At 43.6% G+C, this 18183-nt stretch overlaps 1 long non-coding RNA gene across 1 annotated transcript in view; it reads left to right on the plus strand.

Moving 5' to 3' along the window:
* LOC141580713 (uncharacterized) overlaps positions 1-18183 on the plus strand; it is a 389651-nt gene that overhangs the window by 64790 nt on the left and 306678 nt on the right. The window lies entirely within an intron of this gene.

The following is an 18183-nucleotide window of genomic DNA, read 5'->3' on the forward strand; positions in this document are numbered from 1 at the left end:
CCCTTTTCCCAAAAATTTACCTGTCCTTCCAAGTTCGGGACGATGCTTCCCCTCAGCAACACTTCTACTCATCTCTGTTTCCTCCAAATACTTTAAGTAGCAAACCCATCCTGTCTATCGTATTATATCATAGTTCTGGAGCTTACAAGCCACAAGGACAGTAACAGTACTAAAAAAAAACACAGTACCTTTTCCGTGTTAGACTTTGGATCAGGCTCTTTACATATTCTTTCTTTCTTTTTTCTTGAGATGGACTTTCGCTCTTGTTGCCCGGGCTGAAGTTCAGTGGCACAATCTTGGCTCATTGCAACCTCCACCTTCTGGGTTCAACCAGTTTTCCTGCCTCAGCTTCCCAAGCAGCTGGAATTACAGGTGCCCGCCGCCATGCCAGACTAATTTTTATTTTTATTTTTTATTTTTAGTAGAGACAACGTTTCACCCTTTTGGCCTGGCTGGTCTTGAACTCTTGATCTTAGGTGATCCACCTGTCTTGGCCTCCCAGAGTGGTGGGATTACAGGCATGAGCCACCACGCCCAGCCTCTTTGCATATAATTTGTTCAGAGTTTTGTTGAGTAAATATCCAAGAATCTGGTGCTGTGTTTGGTGCTGAATACGCATTAGGAAGACATGCCTGGTTCCTGCATTCTTGCATACATCATGTGGTCTTTATCAGCTGTGGAAAACTATGACCTGTATCTGCTTCTGTATGGTTCATAAACTCAGAATGTTTATTTTATTTTTAAACATGTTGAAAGTGTGTGTAAGAGAGAGATTATGCAACAGAGACCTCATGTAGCCTGCAAAACGTACTTTAATTTACTACCTGGTCCTTTACAGAGAAAGTCTGCTGATCTCTAAAGATCTCACGTTATTATTATTTTTTATTTATTTATTTTTGAGACAGAGTCTCATTCTGTTGCGCCAGCCTGGAGTGCAGTGGCGCAATCTCAGCTCACTGCAACCTCCACCTTCCGGGTTCAAGTAATTCTCTGCCTCAGCTTCTCGAGTAGCTCGGATTACCAGCACCCACTGCCATGCCTGGCTAATTTTTGTATTTTTAGTAGAGACGGGGTTTCACCATCTTGCCCAGGCTGATCTTGAACTCCTGACCTCATGACTTGCCTCAGCCTTCCAAAGTGTTGGAATTACAGGTATGAGCCACTGTTGCCCGGCCAAATCTCACTTTATCTAGACAACTATCCTGCAAGACAGATATTTTTTTAAAAAAAATTACATCCATTTTACTTATGAGAAAACTGATATTCATGGAGGTAAATAATCTTGTTCAAGAGGATTAAGCTAACACTTTCTGAGTTGGACGTTCAGATGAGAATGTGTTTGGTTTGTCTGGGGCCAGTAGTTGCGTGGTGATTCTAGATTTGGAGGAAGGATGCTAGTGTTCTAGTCCTGGTTATACCCCAGTTTAACCACGGAAACCACTCCCCTGCCACGATGTTCATCCTGCAATGCTATGATAGTAATTTATTCTATGGGAAGAGGAGGCAGTGCCTTTAAAAAGTCAACTGCTGATGAGATCAGTAAAACAGACTTCCAGGGTTAGGAAGAAAGATCGGCAGTCTGAGCATTCGAAACCTCAGTTTTAGTCCTCTTGTGGCCTGAACATTTCCAAACATAAAATAAAGAAGTTGGATTGGTTGACTTCCAAAGTACCTCCCAACCTGAAAATTCTTTTCAGAGTTCTGAGGATACATTTCCTTTATTGTGGTTAGACTGTACCCATTTTTCTTTATAGTGACCGTATCATAACCATTGACCAATTGAATGACAATGACCTAATATTTAAATGTTTGTATTGGGAGAGTGTAAAGTCCTATCCATACCTCTAAGACATCTTACTTGTTCAATCTGCAGGGCTGTTGGCATACTCTCATGTTCTAGCTAGTGCTTTATAATCAGCAAGACAAAGACTCTAAGACAACCAAGCTGAATGGATACTCCTAATAGTGACTAATGAGCCCTCCCCATAAGAGGGCTGCACTCTGTTCTGACCCCCAACCAAATTAACAATGGCTGATTAAAAGTGTGCTCTGCGAGTTTGCAATAGAGGATGTGCTTGCTGAGGTATCTGACTTGTATAGCTATGAATAGATGTGACCCAAATTACTAACAGAGATGTTTACCCATCCATACTACACAGCCCTTTTTCCAGACTTGGTCCTCATTTGCATGTGGCTGTTCTGCTTGTCTGGATGAGGTGGTTTGAGGCATGTTTTAGAAAGTGAGAAGTTTGCTATTTAACAGAGATAGGTGATTTGCACTCCCAATTTTTTTTTTTTGAGATGGAGTCTCACTCTGTCACCCAGGCTGGAGTGCAGTGGTGTGATCTGGGCTCATTGCAACCTCTGCCTCCTGGGTTCAAGCAGTTCTCCTGCTGCAACCTCCCAAGTAGCTGGGATTATGGGTGCTTGCCCCGACACTTAGCTAATGTTTTTTTATTTATTAATTTTTAAAATTTTTATTAGGAGGTTTCACCATGTTGACCAGGTTGCTCTCAAACGCCTGACCTCAAGTGATCCACCTGCCTTGGCCTCCTAAAGTGCTGAGGTTACAGGCATGAGCAGTTGCACCTGGCCTGAGCCACTGCACCTGGCTACCCACTCCCAGATATTTCTGAGGACAGTGGCTGTCTGTCTGGGCTGTGTATTAGAATCATCTGAGGAACTTTAAGAAATGCCATTAGAATCTCACACCTAGAGATTATAATTAAATTGAATTGAGCAGGGCAAACATTTAACAAGCTTCACTGGACATTCTAACACCAATAGCTGTTTAAGAACTACCATTCTAGGAAAGGTACATGTATATCAAATAGCATAGTAGGTAAGCTATCTAATTCTGTTATCCAGTTTAAGACAGATTCAAACTTCTGTGTATTGTTGTATGTATCATTATCATGCGGCTGTTCTGCTTGTCTGGATTGGTGGTTTGAGGCATGTTTTGGGAAGTGAGAAGTTTGCTATTTAACAGAGATAGGTGATTTGCACTCGCAAATACACATGTAATGTTTTGATATTTGATCTCGCGATGTATAAAGGTTAAGGTTTTGTGGAGAACTGCAAAGAAGAACTACAGTGTTAAACATGCTTTACTAATTTTTTATTAGTTCATTTTTAAATAGGCAAAGTTGAAAGTAAGTGGACATAAATGATCACTTTTCAGTATTGCTTCTAATTATTTACAGAGTTAATCCAGTTCTAGCCAAGGCTTTTTAAACCCTACTTTTGCATACGTGTTTCTTTACTGTTTTAAGGTACAGATTCTTGTTATTTATCAACCCTATCCATTTGTTTCTCTTTTCTAGAAACAGAGTGTTTCCATATTGTCCAGGCTGCTCACAAGCAATCCTCCTGCCATGGGATTACACCATTCCCTGCCTTCATTTTTAAAAAAAATTAAATCCCATCAGCATCATTTTGGTGAACTACACCGCTTATAAGAAAAAAAGATAATTCCTTGCTTTTGCCACATAGAACATTTTGTAATGGCATAAGAAGCAACCCTGGTAGGCTTCATTTTATTTCCTGTAGAACTTGCTACCACAGCGTTGAATAAAAGGATGCTGAAGTCCGATTGGGGCAGAGCAAGATCATGATATTGTGGGTAAATGGAGTTTGATTCTTGCTGGCGGTGAGGTGGATATCAAGGCTACCTGTCACATCATTGTGGAATTATCTCCAATTGCATTACCCTTGTCATCAGAAGAAAATGAAAGAAAGGAATAGCCGGTACAACTAATTGTGTAATTCCATTAGTCTGCAGAGGTGGGTCAAGGGCTTGTTGAAAAAGGAAAATGGCTCCAGGCTTACGCATACGTTTGCATTCAAAAGCCCCCGCAGCGGGCAATCTGGTTCTGCAGAGGCAGTGATATAATTAAGGGAATGGGATTATTTTTAGAAAAGAGTCTCCAAGGTGGCTTGCGATTGGTGCGAGATGTAAATACATGGCTGTAAGCTGATTGTAGAATTCTGGTCTCCTGTGGTAAGTAGAGCTTAGAGCAAATCAATAGGCACATAATTTTATTCTGCAGATGCTTTCAATTTGATTCAACAAACATTTATTAGGCATTTACTATGTCCCTGGTGCTGAGTTAGATAGTAGGGATATAGGGACAAAAATCATGCAGACCTTGACTTCAATTTGTTCACAGCCTGGTAAGGGAGAAATCTGTAAATGATGAATTCCAGTTCAATGTGTGAAGAGGAGTCCCTGGTGCAAGGTGCATGGGAGGGTTGGTTGCCTCTGTTTTCGGTGACAAGGTATGCTTAGTTCAGGATTGTTTGATTTATGTGCCAGAGACACATGCAAAGGGGGACACATGAAAAGCAGGTTGGGTATCTAATTCTGAATTATCCTGGTTAAGACAGAATCAAACTTCTGTGTATTTTTGTAAAAAAGAATATACATGTAATGTTTTAGAGATTTGATCTTGCAATGTAGTTTTAAAGATTCAGAGGGAATGTCATTGAAACAAATGTAAGAGACATCATGGGAACTGTAAAGTCATCAGGAACTCTTAACCGTGTCTCTGCCCATGTCATGCCTTTCCTGTTTAATCCAACTTCTCTGCTCTATCATCTGATGATATAGAGGTCTACAGAACCTTCTGTATAGCATCTAATTCTATCTCCATGGCTCAATTCCAGATAGCCAAGAGAGAGAAAGAGAATGTGATTGACTCAACTAGAGTCATGTACCACTCTGGACCCGTCATCTGAGGCCAGGGAGAAGTGTCATAAGACAGGTACTGTAGGCTTTTGGCAAGGTCAATTTTTAATTTTTTAAATTTTATTTATTTATTTATTTTGAGATAGAGTTTTACTCTGTCACCCAGGCTGGAGTCCAGTGGTGCAATCTCAACTAACTGCGACCTCCTCTTCCCGAATTGAAGCAATTCTCCCACCTCAGCCTCCTGAGCAGCTGGGAAGCTTATACCACCGTATCTGGCTAATTTTTGTATTCTTAGTAGAGATGGGGTTTCACCATATTGGCCAGTCTGGTCTCAAACTCCAGAAAGGTCAATTTTTTAAAAGCTGTGTAAAGAAGATGGAATTGAGGGAAGGTCACTAACTGGGGTCCCAATGGCACTGGCTTTTTGGCACTAGACAAGTTCCTAAACCATAAAGTGTCTGAGTAGGAAGTGTTTTATTGCATGTACATGCTGTTGTGCACCCTTAGAATTATTAACAGTCTGGAGTGACCCCCATTCTGGCAACACTAGGACTGAAGAAACTCTGTTTGCCTTTTGGCTGATGACAGGCTCAGTGGTGGCTCCTCTTACAACAGAAATATGAAGCAGATCTCAAGGACTCTGAGAAAGATTAGAATCTCTCTCTCTCTTTGTTTCATAGCACAGTGTATCATAAATGCTCTGGGCTATAGTTGAGTTAGCTGTTAATTGAGATCTGTTATGCTCAAAACACTTTGGGGACTATAGGTCAATCAACATGAGGATTATTCTCTAAGAAGGTGATATGGAAAACTCTGTACAGAGTGCAGTGGTTGTTCAAAAAATAAGCTTTGACAGATGATTTGGGAACAAAATAAAAGGCTCCATGTAGTCAGGAAAAAGAGATGTTGGTGAAGTTGGGGGCTCTTTAGGACAATAGGATGAGAAAAACACAGGCTTTAGACAGTATGGAAGAGATTTCCTTAAAAGAAATGTCTAAGAGATTTTAGGTTGTGAACTTTGGTGCACAATCTCAAGTTGTGTTTACCCCATGGAATCTTCAGTAAATTTTACATTATTCACTGATTCATTGATCAGAGTCAGTTTTTCAGGGGTTCTTCAAGAAGACAGGTTAGGGTAGCACATATCCAAACTGCCCAACTAGGAGAATAATGCGTGGACTCATTCTCAAGTTGTTTATAATATGTAGGACAGAGACTTTGAAATTTCTAGTCATCTATCAGTCTGCCAATCAGTTAAACGAAGTATTGAAACAACACCCCATGTGACTCTGTGACCATCATAGGACATGAAAGTATTGATTGCCTATCTGTTTTGAACTATACACTGTTTTATTGTGGGGGGGGCACAAAGTGGAATGACACAGAGCCCCTGCCCCCTGGGGACTCAACCTACTGGTGAAAACAGACACGTAAACATGTAAAAATATCAGACAGAAAATGAATCAATATGATACCATAATTGAAATTCAGTAAAGAAATAATCTTCAACAAACATTGACACATTCCAAGGGCAGCAGAAAGTGTGAACCAAGAGCACTGAACGAAGAAAGCCCCTTGATTTGTGATGATTGTTGGACATTTCTGACAGCATCACTATTAGCTGTATTGATAACACTTGGGAAAGGTCAAGTTTTGCCAAGACTTTCTGCCCACCAAGAATAGCAAGGAATCGATTAATTCTGAGCACAAAAACAGTGTCAGAAGCTAAAGGGAAGTGCAGTGCAATTGCTATTACTGGAAAGCTCTCCTTCTCTCGAATGTCCTGGGAAATCCACATTCAACTTCCTGTAGTTAGACTCTTGGACTGTGAATACTCTGGACCTTCAGTTTTTCACTAGCTTGTTTTTTGTACCTTCAGTCTGAGCTCAGGTGCTAATAATGAAGGATGTCTTCATTGACTCCTTATTTAAGGTAGCGGCCTTCCCCCATCACTGTGCTAACACCACACTAATACTTTCTTTTCTTGAACTTAACATTGAAGTCATCTTGAATGTTTTAAGTTTGCCTTTTTACCCCTGGCTTGCTCCTCATTCTCTTCTAAAATAAAAGCTTTGTGAGTGCAAGAACTATGATCGTCTTGTAGACAGGGTAGAGGCTAGCCTAAACTAGATTCAGGTGCACCTTTGCATGAATTAGGAAAAAAAAAAAAAAAAAAAAAACACCCTCTCCAAAAAGATGGATTAGAAAAAAATCACATCTTCTTGGTAGATGCCAGTTGCATGGGTTCATAGCTTTAGTAAACGGATTTCAACCCCTTGCTGTTCATCTTCATGCAGCATTAGAACTTCAGAAATAGATGTTGCAGTCCTGCTTGTCTGCCGTTATTTGGGATCACTCCCCCGCCCCCCGGCATATAGCGAATGAATCAATATGATACCATAATTGAATAAGAGGATACCATCATACCGTCTTAGACCTACCAAACAATCCATGTCATACAGCAATATCTTATGTAAGAACAACCACCACAAAAACCCTTGGAAAGCTTTCTGAGACCAACCTTGATTCCCTTACAGACCAGCTAGAACCAGTCAGAGGCTCACAGCTGGAACACCACGGCACTGCAACAGTGTGGTAACCAATTGAGGGTGACTTCTGTGACCTTCTGATATTTCCTAAATGCACCAACCACAGGACGTCTTCTTTAAGTATTCCTGTTAGCCTTGTTCTTGCCCACCGAGTTTACAGCCCCCGGTACATAGCTGGGCTAGAGGGATGGAAGCCTTCCAACTGAGCATCCCTTGCTAGAGGTCCCGTGAGGCCTGAAAAGCCTGTCTCCTGCTTTGTAAGAATAGCAGAGTCAAATAAAATCTTGCCAATGACTTTGGCCCACGCGCAGAGTGACGCCGACGGATGTGCCTGAAACCGAGACATGAAAGAACTTCGCAAAGCAAAGAAAAACCCACGGTTGCTTCCCTAAATCAAAACTTCAAATAAGAACTCGCTTCAGCAATTCATTCCCTGCAGAATTAACCTTTGTTTCCCAGCAGGCTGCTTCTAAGAATACGCTTCATGCCTAAAAGGAAATAGGAGAGCCCTTACAGAACGGGTTTTGTGTTTACCATGCAGGAGGAAAAGCTGAAATGAAAGCAAAGTTGAAAAGGAGGCTTGTTTCTAACTAATCCAGCCTCTAGATAGAAGTCCTAAGATGCAAAAGCAATTATCATATACATGAATCTGCGTCCCTTCTCACAGATGCACAAATGCCACTTCTTCATCTGCTGTTTCTATAACTTACTCCTGGCAAGGATAGCAGAGTTCTGCGGATGGGAAAAGGACTCATAATCCAGATTCTTCTCTTCTTTAAGAGTCAACTTGGGACCTCCTCCTGGAAGTCCTCCTGGATTTGATAAGTGCCCTTCCTTTGTGTCCCCATAAAACCCTATGAATTTCTTTATTATTGAATTTGTCACATTGTATTACAGTTATCTGTTCATGCGTCAAACACAAGGGTATTTTATTTGACTTTAAAAAAAAATCATTAAAGTCAAATACTTAGCACATTGTCTGGAATAAAATGACATCTCAGTAAGTTCTTAATGAAATAGTCAATGGACCATTCTATTAACAGTTGCCTATTGAACCCACACTATTTGTCGTCACTCTGCCACACACTAAGACTGTACACAGGAACTATAATGTGGTAATAACAGTGGTTGCTATCATTTTTGAAAATCTATTACAAGTCAGGTACTCTGCTAATTGCTTTTCAAATGGGTTTCACGTGAATACCTCACAGCAACTATGACCTTCATTTCATGTATCAGACTGAGACTACGGGAGATGAACTGACTTTCCCCCAAAGCCAGGTAACAGGCAAGAGGAAGAACCGGGATTTGAACCACTCTCCAAATGCTGTGATCTGTTGCCCTGTAGGAGTTTGCTTCTCTGACCTTAAGGAGCGTGTGATACAATGGGGATCGGGTGGAGGGGCGTCGAAAGTACAGTGCATTTGAAATGCTGGAAAACCATTTAGGGCCACAGTAGGGTGGGGCCTTCAGGGAGAAACAGAGGTCGCTGAAGCAGGAGCTCCCTGTGTACTGGATTAATCAAGGAAAGTCTCCTGGAGGGTGTAGAACTTGAACTAAAATCAGAATGGAATTTAAATACATGAAGAGGAGGTCAAGTAGGGAAGCTTATGTTCATTGGCTACAGAACATTGATCTTGGTAAAGAGGTTGGGCTTTGAAACTGGCAGAAACTGGCATTGAATTCAAACTCTGCTGAAATTTGGTGAGAATTTTTGCAGTTTGCCCAACTTTTTGAGCCTCTCCACCACTGTATGTAAATAGGCATAGTGAGACCCTGGATATCAGTTAAGAGTGCTTTCTTTCTTTCTTTCTTTCTTTCTTTCTTTGAGACAGAGTCTGGCTCTGTTGCCAGGCTGGAGTGCAGTGGCACCATCTCAGCTCACAGCAGCCTCCGCCTCCCAAGTTCAAGCAATTCTCCTGCCTCAGCCTCCGGAGTAGCTAGGATTACAGGTGTGCACCACTACATTCAGTCAATTTTTGTATTTTTAGTAGAGATGGGGTCTCACCATGTTGGTTGGCATGGTCTCGAACTCCTAACCTTGTGATCTGCCCATCTCGGCCTCCCAAAGTGCTGGGATTACAGGCATAAGCCACGACGCCCGGCCTAGTCATGGTTTTGTCCAACATCTCCCCAGAGCAGCATGTCCTGGCTGCGTTCTCTGAGTGCTTCACTGCCCTTTTACTTACATCCTTGCTCTGGATCCTTTAACCGCCAGGGAAGTAGGCACAAACACTGCTCTTGTTTGGCTATCCCCAAAGCCATTCTCAACCTGTTTTCCTCTACCTACCTCCTATAGAGATAATAAAGTCAGGCTAGCTAGCTGCAGATAGACAGATGGTCCGTGCAGCTCAGAGTGAAGGTGAGACCCAGTTCTGTTCCATGACATAAAAGGGGAGAAATTCCTAAAGAGTACACATATATATATACACATATACACATGCACATACCATGGAATACTACACAGCCATAAAAAATATTGAAATTATGTCCTTCACAACAACAAGGATACAGCTGTGGGACATCACTTTAAGTCAACGAACACAGAAGCAGAAAATCAAATATCACATGTTATCACTCACGAGTGGCTGTTGAACAAAGGGCATGCGTGAACACAAAGATGGAGAAAACAGGCCTGGCGTGGTGGCTCATGCTTGTAGTCCCCACACTTTGGGAGGCCGAGGCAGGGGGATCTCCTGAGGCTGGGAGTTTGAGACCAGCCTGACCAACCTGGAGAAATCTTGTCTCTGCTCAAAAAAAAATACAAAATTAGCTGGGCATGGTGGTACATGCCTGTAATCCCAGCTACTTGCGAGGCTGAGGCAAGAGAATTACTTGAACCTGGGAGGTGGAGGTTGCGGTGAACCTGGATCGTGCCATTGCACTCCAGCCTGGGCAGTAAGAGTGAAACTCCATCTTGAAAAAAAAAATGGAGAAAACAGAGTCTAGGGACTTTAAAAAGGGAAAGCATAGGAAGGGGGTGAGGGTTGAAAATTACCTATTGGTACCATATCTAATATTTGGCTGACGGTGCACCAGAATCTCTGCCCTCAATATTATGCATGCAATAGCCATGTTACAAACAAGCACATGTACCCCCTGAATCTAAAATTAAAAAAAAAATATATATATAGTAGAAAGTTCGATAGGAAGTTCCTCCCTCCCTTCACCTTCCGTCTCCTTCCCTTGCTTATTTCCCTTCCTTTCCCTCTCCTCCCCTCTTCCTCTTCCATTGATGATGTTATTCAGCATGTTGGTCCAGCTTCAGTCAGGGAAACACAGCCACAGTGATTATTATGAGAGCAAGGGTTTGTTACAGGAATTAGACTTCATCTACCTGTGCAAGGAGCTGGGAAATGAGGGTCTGGAGGGAGGGCTGGAGGCTTTGAAAAAGTCACTAGCCCACCTTACTGAAGCACTGGCCCGAGTGGGAAATAGGAGAGTCTCAGCACATCCAGCCGAAGTCAGACCCAAAAGGGGAGCTTGTAGATATCTCTGCAGAGAACCGTCCAGTGTGTAGCTGCACTTCTGTGAGTCTGCAGGCAAGATCTGGTGGTGGCCGGGGGCTCCCTTGGTTAGCAAGGCCCAGGTTTAGGAAGGCAAGCTGGAGACACAGCATGCAGGAGAGTCAGGACCAGCCAGAGTCTCCTACCTACCACCATCCCTCACCAGTCAGACACGATGGTGTTCCAAGGGCTATAGCTGATCTTCGCTTCTGCCTTTAAAATTCCCCACAAGTTCCTTTGTGGAACAGTTTATACTGAAACCCTACAGGGAGGGGGTTTCTGGGAAACAGTTGTCAGCTCAAATAAGGTGTCAATGGCACAATCAAACTTATTCAGTCACAAGCATATTCAGAGATTGAGGTGCAGGTGAAATATGAAAGAGCCCGACTTGTTTCCAACCTCCAGGCTCCAACCAGGACCTGGTTCCTGATCTCCTGTCTGCTTTCAAGAAGCAGTGAGAGGCAAGGAAGAGGGTTTTCTGAGCTCATCATTCTCCAGCGCAATCTCCCTCTCTCTCACACTCACTCTCCACAGACACACGGCTCCTTAGTTCCTCCAACAGGTCAAGTTCTTTCTTTTTTAAAAAATATATTTATTATACTTTAAGTTCTGGGGTACATGTGCAGGTTTGTTACATAGGCATACATGTGCCACGGTGGTTTGCTGCATCCATCACCCCATCATCTACGTTAGGTATTTCTCCTAATGCTATCCCTCCCCTAGTCCCCTCCATCCCTCAACAGGCCCCAGTGTGTGTTGTTCCCCCACTGTGTTCATGTGTTCTCATTGTTCAACATTCACTTATGAGTGAGCTTGTAGATATCTCTGCAGAGAACCGTCCAGTGGGTGTTTGGTTTTCTGTTCTTGTGTCAGTTTGCTGAGAATGGTGGTTTCCAGTTTCATCCATGTCCCAGCAAAGGAATGAACTCATCCTTTTTTATGGCTGCGTAGTACTCCATGGTGTGTATGTGCCACATTTTCTCTATCTAGTCTGTCATTGATGGATATTTGAGTTGGTTCGAAGTCTTTGCTATCGTGAACAGTGCTGCATTAAACATATGTGGGCATGTGTCTTTATAATAGGATGATTTATAATCCTTTTTTACCACAGGACCTTTGCACATGCTGCTCACTTTCCCTGGAATGCTTTTCCCTCTGGTCTAGCTTGCCTGACTTGCCTTCCAACATTCTTCTTTGCCCAATCAATTCCTACTTGTCTTGGTGGTGGGTTGGCATAGAAACTTATATTTCTCCTTTAGAATCCTATTGTTCCCTTTATAATTCTTAAGAGTCATAATCGAATGAATTGAAAAATAGTTTGGAGTACTCTTCTCCCCAACTAAAATGTGAATAACCTGAGGGCAGGACTGTACCTATGCCCTTCAGCACTACAGCCCCAGGCCTGGTGCGTATCTGGCGTACAGTAGAAGCTCGATAAATGTTTGTGGAATGACTAGATAACTGAGTGGATAGGTGAATGGAAGAATGAAGAGATGAACTAAAAGGGAATCTACAAAAGGTGGGCGTGGTGACGATTCTCAAATATGCCATGGGCCAGCACTTACAAAGACCCTGTATCTCTGTGGCTGTGGAGATTCGAACTGCTGTAGGCAGCCTGGGCTTTGGGCTTAGCATAAGAAAGAATCTTTCTCCTTTCTTCCCTTCTTCCCTCCCTCCTTTCTCCTCCTCCTCCCCTCTTTCCTTCCCTCCCTCCCTCCCTCCCTCTCTCCTTCCTTTTGTTTCCTTCCCTCCCTCCTTCCCTTTTTCCCTCCTTCCCTCCCTCCCTCCCTCTCTCCTTCCCTCCCTCCTTCCCTCGCTCCTTCCCTCCTTCCTTCCTTCCCTCCCTCCCTCCATTCCTCCTCCCTTTCTCTCTCCTTTCTTTTCTGTTTCCTTCCTTCCTTCCCTCCCTCCCTCCCTCCCTCCCTCCTTCCTTCCTTCCCTCCCTTCCTTTCTCCCTCCCTCCCTTGCTCTCTCCTTTCTTTTGTTTCCTTCCCTCTCTGCCTCCCTCCTTCCCTTCCCTCCCTCCTTCTCTCCCTCCTTTCCTCTCTCCCTCCCTCTCTCTTTCCCTCCCTCCTTCCCTCCTTTCCTCCCTCCTTCCCTCCCTCCTTCCCTCCCTCCTTTCCTCCCTCCCTCCCTCCTTCCCTACCTCCCTCTTTCCCTCCCTCTTTCCCTCCCTCCTTTCCTCCCTCCCTCTGTCCCTCCTTCCCTTCTTCCCTTCTTCCCTCCCTCTTTCTCTCCCTCCTTCCCTCCCTCCCTCCTTCCCTCTCTCCCTCCCTGCTTCCTTCCTTCCTTCCCTCCCTCCCTCCATTCCTCACTCCCTTTCTCTCTCCTTTCTTTTCTGTTTCCTTTCATCCTTCCCTCCCTCCCTCCCTCCCTCCCTCCCTCCCTCCTTCCTTCCCTCCCTCCCTCTCTCCTTCCTTCCCTCCCTCCCTCCTCCTTCCTTCCTTCCTTCCTTCCTTCCTTCCTTCCTTCCTTCTTACAAAATCACTTTATCACCCAGGCTAGAATGCAGTCACATGATCTTGGCTCACTACAACATCTGCCTCCCAAGGTCAAGCAATTCTCCTGCCTCAGCCTCCTTAGTAGCTGGGACTACAGGCACGTGCCACCATGCCCAGCTAATTTTTGTATTTTTAGTAGAGATGGAGGTTTCACCACGTTAGCCAGGCTGATGTCGAGCTTGTGATCTCAGGTTATCTGCCCACCTTGGCCTCCCAAAGTGCTGGGATTACAGGCGTGAGCCACGGCACCAAGCTGGGAAGAACTTTCTAACTATGACGTTGCCCTCCATTTTACAGTGAACTCTCTTAAGGTACTCAAGCCAAGCCTGGGGAATTTCTTGCTCAGTATTAACACAGAGAAAATTCATGCATCACATGTAGGTTGAATGAAAGACTATAGGAGAACTATGTTAATCCTGTGTTAATGCACAGTCTGTGGCTTTACATAGGTATGTCCACAGTAGAACATAAGGGTACACCAGGCTTTGGAATGATGAAGACATGTGTTCAAATCCCAGCAATGCCTGCTACTAGCTGGGTGACCCCAAGCTAGTGATTGTGTCTCTGAGAACCTCAAGGTCTTCACCTGTAGAATTGCAATAATGATGCTCAGATGCTCATTTCATGGGGTTGGTGTGAGGATTAATGAAATCATGAGGAGTGACACCAGCATACCAAATGCTTGAAAGATTATTCACGCTGAGACACCAGGAGGAGCTTTGGATGATGAGAGTGACCATTCTACCTTCTGCCACTCATCGTGATAATGATGTCAGTGGTACATACCTGAGAACTTTTATGGAGTACCAACACTGTGCTAAGCAGTATGCTAAGCAGTTTACACGCATTCTTGAATCTTCCCCAAACAGCGGGACTTAGACAGCTCCTCAAGCTTCTGAGCTTCCCCAACCCTCAGTTTCCCCATCTGCAAAATGGAGTTGAAATACTTGTCTTCTCCGGTTTGGTGAGGAAGGAATGAGCTCTTCCAGGTAGAAGGCTAAAGAGAATGTCTTATTTCTACTCCGAAAAAAAGGAAGTAACATCAGTACCCCATTTCCAGCCAGATAAACTGAGGCTTAAGAGGTTTCTTCAGTCACAAATCTAGCAAGTAGCAAGACCGGGATTCCTGCCCAGCTTGTCTTGACCATGTCTCCCAAGCACTGAGACCTTGGACAGACCATATACATTGGCCCTGATGACGCTCTACTTGGGGCACAAACTGCCACTCATGCAGGCCAGGCTGTCACACGGTGACACAGAAGACAGGCTTTTGGAGACCTTAGCTAGGCACAGTCCCAGCCAGAGCCCCTCCACAGCCAGAAACAGAAGTCTTTACAAGGATTAGCCATGCGTCTCACTCCCTGAAAAGCTGGAGATGGGGAGGGGGGTGGTGGAAGGTGGGGGAGAAGGAGGCAATCAATCATGCCAAATTATTGTAATTATGCACACTGCATGGGCCTGCCGCCTGGCCTGTGCACGCGATCCCCAGCAAAATGTCGTTTAGCTCCCTAATGGGATTTGCCTTCCATTCCTATCAGTAGCCTGTTAACAATTCCTTAACAACAATGATTAGAATAAAATGCTGGGGCAAGAGAGATGACTGGTGTTTTAACATGTATTTTAATAAATAAACTAATATTATCTGGTTCCTAGCACAGAAGTGTCTAAATAGCATTCAGGAGACCTATCAATCAACTCTCCGTAGAGTGAGATCTGCAGACACGATGCCCCCACTCCAAGGCCCTTCGTTGCTATGGCAACCCCAAACCAGGAGTGGTAGCTGTAAACTTTAAAAAAATATGATTTTTTTTTTTCCCAGCCAGCCATGCTTTTCTATCAATACTGAAACCTTTGCCTGAATTCCAGGCGAGTGGGGGATTTTTTTTCCTCCTCCTCTTCCCAGTGATAAGTCTGACTTGGAATCTATAGCAACCAAAATTAGACTATAAATCATCTTAATGATGCTTTTCAGAGAATTCTTTACTGGATCAATTCAGATCATACAAGGTGGCAAGCTTCTGAGCCCAGTCACTAATAATGGTCGTGTCAGAGACGTATGGCAAGGAAGAAAGGGATTGGGGGAGATGCTGTTGGAGTTCATCTCTTTGATGACGGGCCACCAGACTTCAGCTGGATTTCTTGTCTCAGCTCATCTTCCTTTCAGCTGCCCTCTGGAGTCATTTTTCCCCTAGGAGTTGCCTCAGACTCTTCAGAAATAACCCAGCCCCACAATTCTAGGATCCTCTAGCACATCACATCTTTGTGGGGTTACAGAAGGTTGTAACCCAGTAGTCAGGAATTCAGCTACAGTACCCCAGCTCAGGCTTAAATTTAACACTTCGTATCTGTTTGATTTTAGTGATGTCACTTCTCTCTCTTTTTTTTCTTTTTTTCTTTTGAGACGAATTTCATTCTTGTTGCCCAGGCTGGAGTGCAGAGGCACCATCTTGGCTCACTGCAACCTCTGCCTCCCGGGTTCAAGCAATTCTCCTGCCTCAGCCTCCCAAGTAGCTGGGATTACAGGTATGCGCCACCATGCCCAGCTAATTTTGTATTTTTAGTAGAGAAGGGGTTGATCCATGTTGGTCAGGTTGGTCTTGAATTCCTGACCTCAGGTGATCCGCCTGCCTCAGCCTCCCAAAATGTGGGGATTACAGGCATGAGCCACCACTCCTGGCCATGATGTAACTTCTCTAAGTCTCAGCTTACTCATCAGCAAAATGGGGAGAATAATAGTGCTTATCTTCTATGCTATTTTTCAGGATTTAAAAAATAATATTTTCAAATCACCTAGCAGATACTTGATATGTAGTAAATGCCCAAGAATGATGGCTGTTTTTAAAAATATATAGGCTATATTAATCCCAGCACTTTGGGAGGCCGAGGTGGGTGGATCATGAGATCAGGAGTTCAAGACCAGTCTGACCAACATGGCGAAACCTCATCTCTACTAAAAATACAAAAATTAGCCGAGCATGATGGTGCACACCTTGTAGTCTCAGCTACTCAGGAGGCTGAGGCGGGAGAATCACTTGAACCCAGGAGGTAGAGGTTGCAGTGAGCCAAGATTATGCCATTGCCCTCCAGCCTGGGTGACAGAGCGAGACTCCATCTCAAAAAAATACGTCTATGTGTATGTGTGTGTGTTTGTGTGTGTGTGTGTGTGTGTGTGTGTGTGTGTATATATATATATATATATATATATATATATGGGCTGTAACATATGAACAGTTATTGAATCTAAGTGGTGTTCATTGTACTAAACCTTTCAATGTTTTTGCACATTTGGAAAATTTTATGAAAATTGGATGAAGAGAAATCCAGAGTCAAAATGATAGTGTCTGTTTTTAGTTGACAAATAAAAAGCACATATATTTATAGAATACAAGAGGCTGTTTTTATGTATGTACACATTGAGGAATGGCTAAATCAAACTATTTAACATGTATCACGTCATATACTTTCATAGTGATATCACTTTAAATCGACTCTTAGCAACTTTCAAGTATTCAGTACATTGTCATTAACTATAGTCACCTGTGTAGCACAATAATTCTCCTGGATGTATTTATCCTAACTGAAATTTTACATCTTTAACCATCATTTCCCCAGTCCCATGCCACCCGCTTCCCAGCCCCCGGTAAGCATTATCCTACCCTCTGCTTTTACAAGTTCAACTTTTTAAAAAAGATTCCACATATAAATGGGATCATGCGATATTTGTCTTTCGGTGCCTGGGTTATTTCACTTGACATAATGTTTCCATGAGCATCCATGTCACAGATGACAGGATTTCCTGCTTTTTCAGGCTGAATGGTATTCCATTTTGTGAATGTACCACACTGTCTTTATCTATTCATCTATTAATGGATACTTAGGTTGATTCCATATTTTGGTTGTTGCGAATAATGTTTCAGTGAACATGGGGGTACAGATAGCTGTTTAACATACTGATTTTATTTCTGTTGGCTTTATACTCAGTGGTGGAATTGCTGAAATATTACATTGAAGGCTTACCACATGCCAGGTACTGTGTTAGATGGTAAGATCATGAAAGGGTGTGAGACAGGTGAGGTCTCTGACTCCAAGAAGCCAACATTCTAGTGGGAGAGACAGAGAAGTAAACTTAGGGACCTAATACACTACGGGAGAATTATTCTGTGACTAGCAAGCAAAAGTATTGTAGAAGGACAGATGGGGAGCAGTGGACTCATGCTGGGGTCAGATCCACCTAACTTGAGACTTGAAAGATGAAAGACAACACTGGTTCGCTAAAGTGTGGGGGAGGGGCGGATGGAACAGTGTGTATAACATGTTCGAGGACCTGAAAGAATGCTTTTCTCTCCTGACCCTTCCCAAAGTGGACCCATCTTTCAAGGTTCAATGTTATTCCATTGTATTCGATACACATTTACTCTCAGTCCATTCTCTTCCAGGTTCTGTACTCAGTAGAGTGAATTCAGAGTTGAATGGACGGTGGGTCACATTTGGCCCACATCCCATAATTTACTGGCCTCAACTTTAGAGAAGGTACCATACGACTGAAGTGTCCCTCCGTGAAGCAGGAGGGTTGGTCTCTTGTGCCCCTATATATCCATCAGCCATTGGCTGTGGGCTGCTTCTGGGAAGGTTGGAGTGGGAAACGTCATCTTTTTTGCAAGGTGGTTTCTGTCAGCTGTCGGCAATTTTCTGTATCAGAAACGTGTCTGCAAGCCACAGCAGCCAACAGTTACAGTAGCTGGATCATGGGGGCGGCAGCCCAGTAGAGTAGCCTGGGTGTGCAGTGACATCATTTATTCCTGCCTACCGTGTTCCAGACATAGAGCACATTGATGGGCAAGACAAGTTCCTTAGCCTCATGGCCATGCTCACTCATTTATGTATCATCTGTGGCTGCTTTAGCACTGCACCGGCAGAGTTGAGTATATCATATGGCT

Source organism: Saimiri boliviensis, chromosome 12 (assembly GCF_048565385.1).
Source record: "Saimiri boliviensis isolate mSaiBol1 chromosome 12, mSaiBol1.pri, whole genome shotgun sequence".
In the NCBI taxonomy this organism is placed as follows: domain Eukaryota; kingdom Metazoa; phylum Chordata; class Mammalia; order Primates; family Cebidae; genus Saimiri; species Saimiri boliviensis.